We start from the raw sequence: 12867 nt of genomic DNA on the forward strand, positions 1-12867 counted from the left end.
AAATCTGAGTTATAATAAATGGGTTAAAAACGTTGCACTGTGGAAAGTAAAGGGAGCATCCCATCTGTATAATATATAAGGAACCTACTGAAGACAATTAAATAGACCTATGAACCCTACAGTGTTTTATTTTTAAGTCAAATACTGTCTCGAGACTTGGCCAGAAACACAGATCTGTTTTCTGTCTAAAGACTGGATGTGGGCTTTTGATTCATATCTGTTAGCCATTGACTTTAGCTTGTTTGAAATCTGTATCTAGATCAGAATTCTGTCGCTCACAGTTCTGAGGCTTCAGTCCATCTCCATTGTAAGCCAAAATAGGGAGCATTGAAGGAGAGATTAAAATGCCAAGTTGACCATTGAATAAGATGGACAAGACTGATTATAAACTCCTTTTATGCAACTACCCAGGCTTTACCTATTGAAAACATGAGACATGTGGGCAGAATTAAAATTAGCTCTTTGCTTGATTCATAGATACTTAAAGTACTGAACAAGTAGCCAGCAAACCCATGTTTCAAATGCAGACACACCCCTTACCTATCCACTGCCCTCCCCCCCAACCAAAAAGAGCCCCAAATCAAAGCAAAATATTTTGGTCAAACTATTTGTTTTGTTTACCTGAAATGAAATTCCCAACATTTTATTCAATCAAAAATTCAAAAAAATGGTGGTTTGGTTCAAGCCAAACAACGGTGGGGTTTTTTGTTGGGGTTTTTTTTTTTCGTATGCCAGTGAACCAAAAAAGTCAGGGATTTCTACTGCTGTACCTACAGATTTTCACAGGAGGCATTGACTCTTAATTTATGAAAGTTTATAGAGCACTTTAAAATACTCAGATGAAATGTATTATAGAAACACAAAATTTTAACTGACTAAAGCCTGTAAGCAACCTGCTATGTCTCAAGTATCGTGCTCCAGAGGGAATTTGTTTAGCTGTGTGAGTGTGGATGTTCTCCTTTTCATATATTTAAAGATTTGAGTTATATACATAGGTTAGTGTTCTTATATACCACCAAATGCTGATATTTGTCAAGCATCAATAGAATCCAAAGCGTCTTTATTGTAGATCGGTGTTTGACGTAAGTTTGTGTTCACTTGAGCTAATATTGCTGTTACAAATAGTTCTGAGTTGGGCTTTGTTGAATTCTCTTGGCAGAGAGTTTGATTTTCACAAGGAATAATGGAAGAGGTTTTATTTTTCACTGCCAAACTGCTTGCAAATGAGAACTAAACCAAATGCCAAATCAGAAAATGTCTGAAGTAGCAGATAAAATGCCTTTAGAGAGCCTGCTCTCAGATGCATAGCTAGCTAGCTAGTGAGGGTCTGATCCCAGCTGCATCAAAATCAACAGAGACTCCCATGGACATTGGATTAGGCCTCAGTTGAAGTAGTGAGGCTGCTCATGCAAACAAGGGTTGCAGGCAGTGGTGACATTAGGCGCCTGCACTTCATGCAATTGCAGCAGGCTGCAAGGCAGCAAGAGGCCCCCTGAAAGCAAGATCTGGCCCACTGGGAGTCAGCTGCTCCAACCTACTCAGTACTGCCCAGGGCTCCAAATGGCATCTTCTGCACAATGTGACCTTGTATGCATTGTACATGAAAGGTCACTGGTAGAGGCCCTGGAATTGAGCTTTACAACCCCCTGCTCGTGCACATGGGACAAACTCCACCTCTGGTTGCAGGATAAGATCCTGTGACTATTTAGTGTCACAGTTTTGGATCTGTTTTCTTTAAATCCCCTCTCTCACAGAAGGAAAATAAAAAGAGCTAAGTGGATTCATTTTTAGTCCTTGTGCTGCAATTGCAAGCTGGAGGGGAAGAAAAACCCATCTTATCAGCAACTACTCTGAGCAAATAATAAACGCATTTACTATTACCAATGCAATCCATACCATATAAACAACTCAAATACTGTTATAAAAAGAGAACATACAAAAAGAGAACTTGCAGCGCTACCATATTTTCTCATGTAATAATTTAAGATTCAATAAATGTATGCACCTTATTTTGTGACGATGAAAAAAGTTGGAGAACTTGTCCTATAGTTCCATTCACTCTATGCGAGTTGAGGGTATTCCACACCTTATAGAATTAGCGTCAGAGATTCCAAGGCCAGAAGGGACCATTGTGATCATCTAGTCTGACCTTCTGTCTTGCCCAGGCCAGAGAACTTCCCCAAAATAATTTATAGAGCAGGTCTTTAGAAAAACATCCAGTCTTGATTTAAGAATTGACAGTGATAGAGAATCCACCAGAACCTTCGGTAAATTGTTCCTATGTTTAATTACTCTCATTGCTAAAATGTTATGCCTTATTGCCCACCTGAATTCATCTAGCTTCAACTTCCAGCCATTGAATTATCACATCTATCGCTGCTAGACTGAAGAGCCCATCATTAAATACTTGTTCCCCAGAGAGGTACTTATAGACTAATCAAGTCACCCCTTAACCTTCTCACTGTTAAGCTAAATAGGTTGAGCTCCTTGTGTCTGTCACTATAACGCAGGTCTCCTAAGTCTTTAATCACTCTCATGGCTTTTCTCTGAACCCTCTCAAGTTTATCAACATCATCCCTCTTGAATTGTTGACACCAGAGCTGGATACAGTATTCCAGCAGCACTCACACCAGTGCCAAAAACAGAGGTAAAATAACCTCTCAGCTCCTGCTTGACATTTCCCGGCATTAGCTCTTTTGGCCACAGTACTCCTCGTTCTTTTTAGTGTTGCACTGGAAGCCCATGTTCAGCTGATTATCCACCACAACTCCCAAATCTTTTTCAGAGACACTGTTTCCCAGGATACAGCCCCCCATCCTGTAAGTACGGCCTACAGTCTTTGTCCTTAGATGTATACGTTGACATTTAACCATAGTAAAATATAGATTTGCTTGCACCCAGCTTACCAAGTGATCCAGCTCACTCTGTATCGGTGACTTGTCCTCTTCATTCACCACTCCCCCAATCTGTGTGTCATCTGCAAACTTTATCAGTGATGATTTTATGTTTTCTTCCCGGTCATGGATAAAAATTTTCTATAGTGTAGGGCCAAGAACCAAACCCTATGGGACCCCGCTAGAAACTCATACATTCAATGATAAGCTCATTTTGACACCTATCACTTAGCCAGCTTTTTATCCATTTAATGTACTCCACAATAATGTTATACCCTTTTTTAATCAAAATGTCATGTGGTACCAAGTCAAATACCTTTCAGAAGTCTAAATATATCACATCAACACTATTACCTTTATCAACCCAACTTGATATCATTTTTATGAGATTACAAATTAGTCAGGATCTATTTTCCATAAACGTAAGGTGATTGGCATTCATTATATTATTCTTCCTTAATTCTTTATTAATTGAGCCTCATATCAGTCGTTCCATTACCTTGCCTGGGATCGACTGCAGACTGCCAGGATTATAATTACCCAGTTCATCCCAGTTACACTTTTAAAAAATATTAGCTTTCTTCCAGTCTCTTGGAACTTCTACAGAGTTTCAAGACTTATTGAAAATCAACATTAACTGTCCAGTCAGCTTCTCAGCCAGCTCTTCTAAAACTCTTGGATGCAAGTTATTCAGACATGCTGTTTTAAAAATATCTAACTTTAGGAGATGTTGTTTAATGGAAAGAGTGCTATCATATGACATGATTACATCATCTGTTTTTTTCCTGACAAATACAGAACAGAAATATTTACTGAACACTTGACTTTTTTGCATTATTGATCATTCTACCATTCCCATCTAGTAGTAGACCAATAAAACTGTTAAGATTCTTTTAGTTCCTAATATACTTAACTCTGCTTGCCATGGACATCTCCAGGGGTGGCTACAGGCACCAGAGCAGCAAGCACGTGCCTGGGGCAGCAAGACGCGGCGGGGGGGCGGCCTGCCAGCCACTGTGAAGGCGGCAGGCAGGCTGCTTTCATCGGTGCACCTGCGGGAGGTCTGCTGGTCCCGCAGCTTCGGCGGCAATTCAGTGGCAGGGATGCCGATGGTGTGGCACCGGCGGACTTCCCACTGGCATGCCGCCGAATCTGCGTGACCAGTGGACCACCCAGAGGTTCACCGCCGAATCCGCCTGCCTGCCGTGCTTGGGGTGGCAAAAAACATAGAGCCACCCCTGGACATCTCCTTATGTCCCTTCTCAATTTTGTACAATCCCTATCTTCCGATGTATATTCATTACCATCAACTTCCCCTTTGTCCCGTTTGCTATATTTGATTTTTTTTTATAGCTTCCTACACTGCCCCTCTAAGCCAGGCTGTTTTTTAAAACTGGTATGGCTTGTGGCATTGTGGATATTTTTGGGGCAGCTAGAACAGTCTTCTTAAACAATTTCCAATCATCATTAACATTTTTTCTGATTTAACTCTGCCTCTCAGCTGCTTCGGCTCACAATTGTTTTCAGCTTTGTGAAATTGGTCCTTTTAAAGCACCATATAACTGGTCTGGACATTATTCTGTTTGCACATTATAAATGTGATCAAGTCATCTCTTGCACCTAAGTTGCCATTAATTTTTAGTTCTGTGATCAATTCATTTTTGTCAAGATAAGATCTAATATAGAATTCTCCCATGTTGGATGCAATAAAAGCACGAGCTACCCTGAAAATGTTCGAGCACTTCACTCCTCTTCGTTCCTCCACATCTTCTTTCCTTCCCTCCCCCAGTGTTCAATATCAGTGAAGTTACTCCTGTTTTACACTGGTGAAACAGACCAGAATCACACGACTGCCCCAAGAGACAACATTATAATGAAGGCTACGATTTAGTCACAGATATTTTTAGTAAAAGTCATGCACAAGTCATGGTCAATAAACAAAAAGTCATGGCCAGTGACCTGTTCCTGACTTCTACTAAAAATATCCCTAACTAAATCTGGGGGAGAAGAGACTCTCCAGCAGTCGCTGCTCTGGGCAGGGGGTGGGGGGTGCTCCAGCGGTTGCTGCTGCTCCAGGTGTGGGGTGGCCTGGGGCTCCAATGCCACGGCTGCTGGGGTGGGGGCAGTCAGGGATGCCACTGCTACTCCTGGACCATTGCTCTGGGGTTGCATCTGGGGCCAGCAGCCTGGAGCTGCACGAGCAGCAGCTGGTGTGGCTGGCCACGGGGTTGCCCTGGCTGCTTGGGTGGTCCTGGGGTCAGTCGCACCCGCCACTGCAGCTACGGAAGTCACAAAGGTCCCAGAAAGTCATGGAATCTGTGACTTCCATGACCTCCATGAAAGACTTGCAGACTTAATTATAATAAAGAGCCAAGATAAATATTCTAAGAAAACTAGAAAGATACAAGGTCCCTGAGAAGATGACCCATAACCTAGAAGTAGGGACGTAGCTATCATTTTCTAATTAAAGTTTCCTGTTGAATGTGAGCTAGCAGCAAATGCACATAAGGTCCAACAATGTAACCACCTCCAGAACTACCTCCTCGGAGTGAAGCAGAAAAGATAAACTTTTACCTACCTTAAAATATCTCTAAACTTACTATTATGTGTAGAAGGCAGAAGCTAAAAACATTCAATGGGGTTTAAAGAAAGTTTCAGGTCCAGGATGAAATTTCTGGAGAAAGATCCATCCCACAATAGCCTGGAGGCTAGGGCACTCACCTACAGTGTAGCAGACCTGCATTCACATCTTGCCTGATTGTTTATGGGGTGCAGGGGTAATAGGTCTGGGTTTTTTGTTAAAAAACTTCAAGAGATCTCAGGTGTGTCCAGATGCAGAACAGGAAACATTTCTAAACTCTCAAAAATATTCCTGGGATGGGAAAAAAAATTCCCATTAGCTCTACCTGTGTTTGTATAAATAAAGTCTATTATAATGCATGTTCCAAGAGGTTAGCGTTAAGACTGTATCTTGTAACGTATCCTGATTTTACTTTAACTTCTCAGCCTTAGCACTGCATGAATGTAGGTTTTTGTTAATTTCCTGTTTTTTGGGGTTTTTTTGAAGGAATAAAAAAAATTTCAAGACTGCAGTTAAGAGGCAGTTGGGTTGTATGAGGCTGTATGAGGCAGGAATTGCCAAGGTGTGGAAATGATCAGCTTTACGACTTCCAAGTAAGTTGGTTTAATCTTCCTTCTATGTTGATCAAGTCAGATTTTGAACCATGTTGCTCTAGTGAGAGATCCCTTGGAAACAAGCTGATTTTAGAAAGCTAGTTTCTAGGGCCGAAGTTTCTGAAGAGAGAAGACTTCACTTTTAATTTCATATCCCAAACATATCCCAGTATTATTTTATTTTCTATTTCTAATTCTATCTCCATCGCAGTAAATGATATTTGTCACAGTGTTTTCACAGCGCTATTTAAGACTGCTATTATCAAATATTTCCAACAGCCAGATATGGGAAGGGCTCTGAGTTACTATAGAGAATTCTTCCCCAGGTCTCTGGCCTGTGGTTCTTATTCACATGCTCAAGGTCTAACTGATCACCATTTTAGGGGTCAGGAAGGAATTTCCTCGCAGGTCAGATTGGGAGAGACCCTGGAGTTTTTTCGCCTTCCTGGGGCATGCATCACTTGCTGGTCTGAACTAGAGCAGGGATCGGCAACCTTTGGCCCACGACCCACCAGGGTAAGCACCCTGGCAGGCCGGGCCAGTTTGTTTACCTGCCATGTCCACAGGTTCGGCCAATCACAGCTCCCACTGTCCGTGATTCGCTGTTCCAGGCCAATGGGGGGCGGCGGGAAGCAGCGCGGGCCGAAGAATGTGCTGGCCACTCCTTCCCATTGCCCCCATTAGCCTGGGACGACAAACTGTGGCCAGTGGGAGCCGCGATCGTCCGAACCTGCTGATGCGGCAGGTAAACAAAGTGGCCCGGCCCGCCAGGGTGCCTCTCCTGGCGGGCCATGGGCCAAAGGTTGCCGATCCCTGAACTAGAGTAAATGATGAACCCTCTGTAACTTGAAGTCTTTAAATCACGATTTGATGACTTCGGTAACTCAGAAGTTATGAACTAATTACAGGAGAGGGTCGGTGAGTTCTGTGGCCTGTGATGTGCAGGAGGTCAGACAATATGATCATAATGGTCCCTTCTGGGCTTAAAGTCTATGAGTCTAAGCCCCTCTCTAAGGCAGCTTACGTTGACCTTTCTCTGTAAGTGTCTACACTAAAATATAGCTCCCAAGGATGTATTTCCCCCACTATACCAACTTGCTAACTCCACCTCCGCAAGAGGTATAGCGATTAGGTCTATGCAGTTAGGCCAATGCAGCGTCAGTGGAGACAATGCACTGCTTACATTAACTTTTGCTGCCTTTCAGAAGCCATCCCACAATGCTGCACACTAGCAGCTAAAGTGGTGCAAGTGCTTCTGGTGAGGACATGCACCGCCAACACAAGGAGCATAGTGTGCACATGCGAAAGCAACGCAATTACTGTAGTGGCTATACATCAGTGTAACCTAGGTTGACTTAATTTTGTAGTGGAGACTTGCCCTAAGGCTCTGTGAGAGCCGATTCCATATTTCTGACATTTTTTGCATTGCACACACAGGGATATGTTTCTAAAGGGGAACTATAGCAGTGAGTAATAGAGTGCTTAAGGATGTGACAGACGTTATTTCAAGCTGATAAGGGCATAATGCTAATTTTCAGTTTTTACAGCTGCACCACGTCTGGAATATGATGCTCTGGTGGTTGAACTTTTTATTAAAACTGTGATAAATGAAGGGGGTAGGGGATAGCTCCCTTTTGTGGACACCCAGCCAGCCGGTTAGCAACAGAATTCCTCTTAATAGCTGTTCCCTACTTGCTTTACCTGTAAAGAGTTAACAAGCCCACTGGTAAGAGGAAAGGAGGGGCACCTGACCACAAGAGCCAATGGGAGGGCTAGAACTTTTTAAAATTGGGAAAAAACTTTCCCTTGTGTGTGTTGTTGTTCTCTGGGAAAGAGGGGAGCAGGGCAGCAGTTATGCTGTGAAAAGCTTTAAGCCAGGTATCATCATAGATCATGAGATCATACCTAGACTACTTATTTGGAACTCCCAAATATGTAAGTAGATTAGGAATGTTTAGAAAGATGCAATTAGGTTTATTTCTGTTTTTTTTTATGGCTAGTGGACTCCCCTAACCCCAGATGCTTGTGTTTGCTTGTAACCTTTAAGCTGAACCGCCAAGAAAGCTATTTTGGGTGTTTAATTTTTGGAATTGCTCTTTTAAAATCTTGCAAAAGCCTAAGTTCCAGATGTATTTTCTTCTGTTTTGTTTTTTAATAAAATTGACCTTTTTTTAAGAACAGGATTGGATTGTTGGTATCCTAAGAGGTTTGTGCATATGTTGTTTAATTAGCTGGTAGCAACAGCTAATTTCGTTTGCTTGCTTTCTCAGCTCTTCCTCGGAGGGATGGGGGGAGAGTGTCAAAGGGCTTGAGGGTACCCCACAGGAAGGAATTCCCAAGTGCGCCTTCCTGGGTTCCAAGAAAAGGGGTTTTGCATATGGGTGGTGGCAGCGTTTACCAAGCCAAGGTCAGAAAAAAGCTGTAACCTTGGGAGTTTAATACAAGCCTGGAGTGGCAAGTATTAATTTTTAAAAATCATTGTGGGCCCCCACCTTCTGCACTCAAAGTTCCAGAATGGGGAATCAGCCTTGACAAAAGCTAATAAAGCTTAATCACAACAGCCCTAAATGCTTTAATTGGTTTGCCTCTTCTCCACCCAGCAGCTAGACGGGCTCTGGGAAAGGAGTTAGCCATTGTTTTAAGAAATTGTTGTTCCAAGTTCTTAGGACTTGTGACCTTAACTAATGTTGCTGAAGAATTCAAAGTCATGAAGAAGATGTTCACTTTATACCCACACCACTATGCACAAGATTAATCCAAATTGAGGACAGAGAGCTCTTCAGCCAGTGGTTATTTATGCAAGTCCTGCTTACAGAACGCTAGGGAATGTCACATGAAGAAGGTGCAGGTTTGGCTGGGGTACTTATATGCACTTGGTCATTAGCTACTTGAGAGTATTATGATCTTACCTTGACCCTACTTGTGCCAGGAATTCTCTGCAGAGTCTTCCTTCCAACTCACCCCAAACAAACAGCACATGGCATGTTTCACTGGGGTCCGGCAGTGATATGTCTGGATTGAGGCTAGCCACCTAGCTAGACAGATTAGAGTAGAATCACACTCCACATCTGAAAGAGTAAGATCACACATTGCTCAGTGAGCCCTTGTGTGCTGCTGGCAACGTAGCTAGTTGCCAACTGGATTTAAATGAAGAAGGCAAATGAGAAGATTGTGGTGAATGAAGCAGCTCAGCTCTGTGGTTAATTCAAATCTTCAGGTTTCCTTGATCTGTCCTGGGCATAGTATGCTTGGTCAAGGAGACTTCTGGGGTGAAATTCTAGCCCCACTAAAGTCAAGAGGGCCAGAATTTCACCCCTATTAATTATCAAAGGGCAGCTGACCACAGAATTTTTTTAAGAGCTCTGTTGGCTGCTGCGATATAGTGGGGAGTGAGGTTGGTTCTGACAGGTTGCATTTCAGTGGCTCAGTCTTTCCTCCAAGATGTTCCAAAAGATAAAGCAAGATGAATACTCACCCTCCCTAAAGCCTTTGTGTGGAGCTCCATTCTGATGCTCCTCACGCACAATGTCTAGACTATGAGGTGGGGTAGGGGCAGAAGACTGAGAGGGGTTTTAAGTTGCAATGCCTGTCAGTAAGCATCACCCCAGCAGATGCAGCCTACCCAGTCTCTCCACAGGCTTGGGTGAGGCAAATTACATGGATCTCATTCCAGACAAAAGACACAATGCAACTGGGTAGCTGGAAGCCTTTAGGAAAACCTTAGGTCTAAATCATCTATTAAGAGAGTGAAAGCCTTTACTATTACCTAGCTGTTCCTTTGGATGCCATTTGCCCTGGTGTCCCAAGTAGCATTGTTAGGCAAGCATGTTTTCCTCTCATCTGGGATAGACTAGGACGGTGGTTCTCAACCAGGGGTCCGGGGCACCCTGGGGGGCTGCGAGCAGGTTTCAGGGGGTCTGCCAAGCAGGACCGGTGTTATACTCACTGGGGCCCAGGGCAGAAAGTAAAAGCCCTGCCGTGCAGGGCTGAATCCTGGGCCCCTGAGCCCCGCCACCCAGAGCAGAAGCATGAGCAACTTAGCTTCCTGGGGCCCCCTGTGGTGTGGGGCCCCCGGCAATTAGCCTGTTTGCTACCCCTTAACACTGGCCCTGGCTTTTATATGAAGAAAACAGTTGTTGTGGCATAAGTAGGCCATGGAGTTTTTAATAGCATGTTGAGGGAGGAAAGGGAGGACGGGCTCAGAAAGAAAAAGGTTGAGAACCCCTGGGCTAGGAGATTGTATCTTTTCAAGGTTTTCATTCCTGATTTAACAGATCATAGATGTAGCTGGGTCTCTTGCATTCAAGGCCAGTGCCCTTACCACCGGGCTATTGAGACTTCAGCCTCTCAAAATTCATCAAAATAGCAAATGTGGAAGCAATTTCTTTCCAGAAAAGTAAGTACTCAGACCAGTTCTAATTATTTTCTGTGGCAGACCTTGCCACAGGTCTCTGCGCTTTTCTCACCTCTGAATGAGAGAGATCATTTGAGGCTATCTTTCTACACTGCCTGGAATCTTCAACTACTGCAGAACATGTTAACCTGTTTGTTTAGTAGCACTAGCTTCGAACAAACCTACATCTATGCTCTAAACTTACACCCATGCTGCAGTGGCTTACCAGTAGAATTTAAGGTTTTAATGTTAGTATCAGAGTTCTATGTGATCTGGGCCATCAATGTCCTAGGCACCACCTCTGCTTTTGCCATTTGAGATCAGATAACTTGCTTCTGATGGCAGATTGAAATTTAAACTCAAAGGCTGGAGGTTAGAGTTTTAGTTGAAGAATCTCACTTTGGAAATCACTCCTATTTCTGGTCCGCCAGAGGCCAAATTTATATACTTGACCGTCTCCTTCAACTCTCCACAGATGATCTTGTGTCCAGATTCTTTTTCTAGAAAGTCTTTCCTACATATTGAACTCCATCTCAAGTGGCAAAGAAACTTGAAGCATGGATGATGGAAAGAGTGCTTCTTTCCGGTCTGTCATTTTTAGAGTGACACTCACTGTAATGTCTAAGCAGGCCTTTCAGTTCCTTAGTGAGATGGGAGTTACATGCATGCATCCAGAGGACAAATTTTCAGAGAAGGTCTGAAAAGAGAAGTGAACAGTGCTGCAAGCCTTTATTTTAAAAAAGGCACCAGGAATAGAGAGAATGATGCAATTAAGCGTAAGCTTTTCAAAGCTATTTCAGGAATTTGAAAGTCCCCCTCCCCAAGTGTTCAGAAGACAAAATTCCCACCCAGAACACAAACTCCTGTGTTTTTTCTCCAATTTTCTCTAGCTCAGAGTCTCCAAGGGCGACAGTTTTCTCCACCAATGTTAATTAGGTTTGCCTGAAGGATCCTGAGAGATGAATTTTTTAAATTGAACTTGCTCACCAGCTGGGTTTCTCCAAGAGATGTCTAGTCCAAATGTTTTACTTTCAAAGCCACCAGCAAATTTACACCTGTGCGTTAGCCCCAAAGCCACATTTACCTGGCATATACTTTGGCTACTCCAAAATAGAAAGATGTCATGCAGACAAGGTCAGAAAGATTGCAGAGGCTGGAGGTTGCCTCAGGCTAGGAAAATCAGTTAAGCAGGGCTAGTTGCAATTTTCCTCTCCTTTAAAATAAGCACACCAGCTAAGAGCCAGAATGTGCCATTAATAGTCCAGCCTCTGATGGGAGAGTGGGGCAATGCATTTCCTCAAAAGATTGTACCAGGGCTCTACAGAACTCTTGCACGCCGCACAATTCTGCCTTACGGATGTGGCCCCACTGCCTCCTACCCAGTTCTCCAGCCCGATTTCGTGGGGAGAGCTGCAGTTGTGACTAACCCGTGGGGAGGGCACAAAGAGGATCCTTGTGCTCTTCACCCCACTCAGGCATCTAAACAAGGGCAAGTTCCAATCTAGACTTCATCACAAGCCACATAGCTGTGAACTAGAGATTCAAACCCTGAGGGGCGAAAAGAGTGGTCTAAGTACAGGACAGACAGGGACTCTAGAATTCTGTTTCCTGCTGTGACTCACTCCCTCTGAACTCAAGTAAGTCAGCCTCATGCTCCAATAGGTCTGTTAGTCTATAAGGTGCCACAGGACTCTTTGCCACTTTTACAGATCCAGACTAACACGGCTACCCCTCTGATACTTGTTAAATACTAGTTTACCAAAAGAGGAGTCATCTTCTGCCCAATAAAACAAGGCCTCCGGGCACCAGACTAACTACTGTGGAACATTAGTGGACAAAAGATTTTGTTGGTTGTTTTCCCAACCCCCAGGAAGATGGGATATCCACAAATGCTCATCCCATCACATCTTGAACTCTGGGGGAAGATCCCTGTCAGTAAGAAATTGTCATCCCTATGCTGCTTGGAATATGGAGAGAGCAATATTTCTAAGCATAGGCAAGGGATCCCAAAGCCGCTTAGACTGGGTTAGGACATGGAAGCTGCTGTAATGTATAAGCTCTTTATTATTTTTTGGAACCTAAGACTTTAAGTCATGTGTGTGTGTGTATATGTTTACCTGCTGAAATCTTATAAATAACTTGTTTCTTTTCCTTAGTTAATAATTCTTTAGTTAGTTTATTACAGGATTGGCTACAAGCTCTTTGGTGCTTGATCTGAGGTACACTTGATGTGAGTAAGTGACTGGTCCTCCGGGACTGGGAGTAACCTTGGAATTATTGTGATTTTTGGTGTAAGAGACCATCTATCACAAAGGAAGTCTTGCCTGGGCAGCAAGTTGGACTGGAGTGCCCCAGGGGACTGTCTGACTCCATTTTAAGGTTGTTATGATGCTTGATTAGTTTACA

The sequence above is a fragment of the Mauremys reevesii genome, linkage group 1 (genome assembly GCF_016161935.1).
Source record: "Mauremys reevesii isolate NIE-2019 linkage group 1, ASM1616193v1, whole genome shotgun sequence".
NCBI lineage: Eukaryota > Metazoa > Chordata > Testudines > Geoemydidae > Mauremys > Mauremys reevesii.